General features: G+C 40.2%; 1 long non-coding RNA gene across 1 annotated transcript; it reads left to right on the top strand.

Annotated features, from left to right (window-relative positions):
- The first annotated feature begins 2,086 nt into the window (after window positions 1-2,086).
- Window positions 2,087-3,706, top strand: LOC106819658. Its single transcript, XR_001395474.1, has 3 exons — window positions 2,087-2,244; window positions 2,706-2,800; window positions 3,627-3,706. It is a non-coding gene; the product is annotated as an uncharacterized LOC106819658 (long non-coding RNA).
- The last annotated feature ends 523 nt before the right edge of the window (window positions 3,707-4,229 follow it).

Genomic DNA, 4,229 nt, shown 5'->3' with positions numbered 1-4,229 from the left:
GCTGTACTGGCCACGGTAACGGTACAGCTAGGCTGCAGCACCAAACCACTGGGCGAGCCCAGTTCAGTGCTTCGCGTGCACATCCACCCAACAACACCATTGATAGCAACCAATTCCAAAATTATTTAGCCACATCAACAACAATCGTAATCTACCATACAATTACCATGGCAGATTACAGTTATCATGAAATAGATAGACGAGATATCTGACTACTGCGCTACTCGAGCAAACTCTGGCCCAGTACCGGCCCCATACTGTACCAGTGGCAGTAATATATAGTTAGTGGCAGTGGTACCGCATGAACGCGAGGTGTATAATGAAACTAAGTTTCTTATACAATATAATATGTTAAATATTAATATGTTAGGCCTAATAGTACGTAAAGGCTAGTTTTCATTTTATATATATATTCCTATACACAACACGAAGCGCCAATCATAACCACCATGAGTTGCGGACCATTTCTGAACAAAAATCTCACTTTTAATAATCTGGCTAGTCCTATATTAGCTTAATTTGCCTGCTACTTGTTTTTAAGAAACTTATTTGTCGGCACCCAAAGAGCAACACTGCCAGCACAGTTATGCCATGTTTTAGCATTTGAAGGTATTGAGTCACCATGCGCACCCGGTAATGTTTTCTCAGATATCAACCCAGGCAACACGCAACAAACGAGTCACTAGGTCATAACTATCAACTATGCTGTCATCCACGCACGGCACAGCGCGCAACCACAAACCCAACGTTTTGAACGTATACTTCAACTTAACGCATTTTTGTAAGAATACTACAAGTTTGATCTGCAATTCACTAACACAACACCCAATCAGACGAACTAGGGGTTTTTAGGTGATCCAGTACCACTTCAACACACATCACACACACGATAACAGCATATTTCACATGACATAACGAACACACGCAATAAACCTACCACGCTCAAAGCACGCATCACGAACGACATGCACATTCGCGAGAGGACTAGGTTGGTAGGCGGCGCGGCCATGACACCACATAGGAGTAAAGCTCACTGAAGCCTTAACAAAGAGAGGGTAAATCAGAATTGTGATACTAAAATGTTAATTCTTCACTCGCGATCCATGGAAACAAAGCAATACTTAGTTAGGCCTAATATAATATGAATAATTTGTGAAAACTGGGAACAACAAACACCACCTAAATTGTTACCTGTTCCGTACGCCAACCCATGCTTGCACCATTCATCCCCTAACAAAAGCTGAGACCTTACAATATTTTCCCGTTTTCAACAATTAATCATATGGTAGTAATAATGTATCTGCACACACCTCTACATTCATCTCTGTTTCAGCATCCATGTAAACTACGAACGAACACGGTATGTTAAGGCGTTTCTTTAAAATATTAAGGCTTAGGACTTAGTTTAGAACTTAGTATGCTAGTAAAGTTTTAGTTCAAATAGTTGAGCAAGCGCATAGCCTGGGCTAAGGCATAGCTACTAAGCTAGGCTGTCCTATCTCAGCGCGACTCGGTAGACAGTACAACACAGCCTACAAGCTGTTGCCTGTGTCTATAGTATGACTAGTATACGACACAGGAATCCCCACACAACAGCTTTCTAGCTGTTAGAATAGACAGACATATTGAGGAAAGGCATTAAAGTTTCTTAAGTTGGTCCCAACAAGCGACGCCTTGATGTAAACTAACTGCATAGAAATAAATTGTAAATACGCTTCCAGTGTGCATCACTCCAGCACTGCACCACAGTGACGTATAGGATCGAGTCCATACGTTATCGTATCTATATGTAGGCCCCAAATCACTCACGTGACAATAACGAAACAGAAGTGCTTAACTGTTTTAGCACATTTGTTGTCGTTATTGGGTGAAAGGACTATACACGTCTAAGCATAGTATTGATTTCTAAATATATGCTACTGGAGAGATTGCGTGGGCAGCAGCAGCTAGGCTGGGACCTTTCTTTGATGCTGAATTACCACGGCGGATTTATCTCGGCCAACAGACAGACTTCTTTATTTCTGACATTAATTATTATTTTTCTATATTTCAGGTTATTACTTCATCTGTGCTAGGTTAGTTTGAATGATGTTGTACTGGACAAAACATCGTAAAATTCAATTAAATATTGCCGAAGATCACCTGCCACACATGCAAAAGAACTCTGAGTTGGAAGCAAGGGACAGTGCACTAGTTATGGAAGCAGATAGCTCTAGTGAACTTGTTGAAACAGAAACATACAGGGTGCGTACCCACTAAGCCATGCAGTCATCAATCACTTTCTGTTGTTCATCTTAAATCTTTATTTACAGTTCAGCATCGTTTGTATTTTCGTGTTGTTGTTATGCACATTATCTCTAAAGGAATTTTGCATAAAATTATTGCTTCAAAACGTATAAGTGATAACAGTAACTTATACAGGGTTTACTGTCATTTTGAAGGGCCGTTCACTCATCCCATAGACTCATATACTATGACAGCACCGTTTACTTCACCTAACACGTATTTTTCAGGAATCTATCATTTGTGCTGAGCTGGGTATTGCTGTATTATAATATTATATTGGTTTTACATGCCATTTAGTGTCGAAATGAGACTACACTAGAAATTATGCTTTCCATTAATTTGGCATAGAATTAAACCAGGGATTATGTAGGTCTGCTCTTTTTCAACGTGATCATTATTTGGTTATTTATTTGTTGTAGACAGCTATGATGATAGTAGCAAGAAGCTAAGGAGAGCAGAGGACAGACACCTCTGATGCCCAGACAGATGAAGCGGACGGTGAAAAAAGTAGAAAGTAAGCCATATCATACACATTTTGATTACCACATAATTTGTGTAGACCAAAAATCGTTGTATCAAGTATTCATATATATATATATATATATATATATATATATATATATATACAGGGTGTTGAATTTTAACGGGAGGTCCGGAGTCAAATACTTCCCTGAAATTTTTACTGTCGCGACTTTGATTTGACATATGCAGGAGTCCGTGTGAACTCCCTGAAATTCTGCCATACTAATAGCTACTCGTTCGCACGAGCATGGCCTATGGAAACACCGTATTTTTTACCCGCAAATGTCAATAAAATTTTGGCAGACGTGTAACCGGCATGAATCTTCAAAATAAGCAACGTGGTTATTGTTAATATCTTTAATTTTGAACTTCAGACTGCGGACTCCTCTCATTTTGCCTACGGACTCCCTCTTTTAGAGGTCCGGGTGTTCCATTGGATCCCCGGTGCTTCAAGAGTTAATCATTCGCACCCCTGGATACTATATTGATACTATATACATATATACTAATATATCAGCTACAATAATTTATTAGGCCTTTTTATAAGGATGAAAACTAATCGTGTTGGCTTGAACAGATTGTTACGTTTTGTTGCAGACGTAAACGTAAAACATCACAATGGATGGGAGACATTGCAGAGTAATTGTATGATCGGGTTCTTCTTTTGGTAGTTTCTATACATCGAACGTAAGACAGAATAGCATAATGCATTGTGTATGAAGTCTTAGGCAAAGGCTATTTATTTATTTACCGGATTAGCCTGATTGTTTACATACATGTTGCACGTTTTAAGAAGTCCCATCTTTCCTGTTTTTCAGGGGATCAAGGAATGTCACTTTCAAGGCCAAAGATAAATAGGAGGTTAAGAAGAGCACCAAGTCCACCTCCAACCCCAGAAGAGGAATTGTTCATTTTCTGTAACCAGTAATTATGAATAAAAACTTATTGTTAAATTGATATCTGCTTGTTGGTTGTGTATCGTTAATTATAGTACAGCTAAATATAATATTTAGTACACCACTGGGCCCGTACTGGCAAAATAATGGTCCACTTCTGGCCCAGTAAGGCGCTGCTGTACAAGCCCAGCATTGGGCCAGTACCGCATGGCAGTACCGGCACAATACTGGGCCGGTACTGCGCCTTAAGCCTGGGACATACCATGCGAATTTCGCTGCGCTCAGATCCGCAGCGAAATTCGCGACGAAAATATTCGCACCCGCATGTGATAATTAAGCGTACACACAACACGCGATCTACTGTCGCCACACGGCTCCAACCATGGCTCCAACAGTCATGTGATCTCTGGTGAAAGGTCCATCTTTCAATCACGTGATTAGCATACTGATCAATGATTTGCTGCATTATATAACATCAGCCGGCTTGATTTTCGCTTCCACGGACACACGACGCCAATCTGTACG

This window comes from Priapulus caudatus, unplaced genomic scaffold (genome assembly GCF_000485595.1).
Source record: "Priapulus caudatus unplaced genomic scaffold, Priapulus_caudatus-5.0.1 Scaffold3928, whole genome shotgun sequence".
Classification (NCBI taxonomy): Eukaryota; Metazoa; Priapulida; class Priapulimorpha; order Priapulimorphida; family Priapulidae; genus Priapulus; species Priapulus caudatus.
Note: the sequence above shows the minus strand (reverse complement) of the source record. Positions and strands in the feature narration are given on the sequence as shown.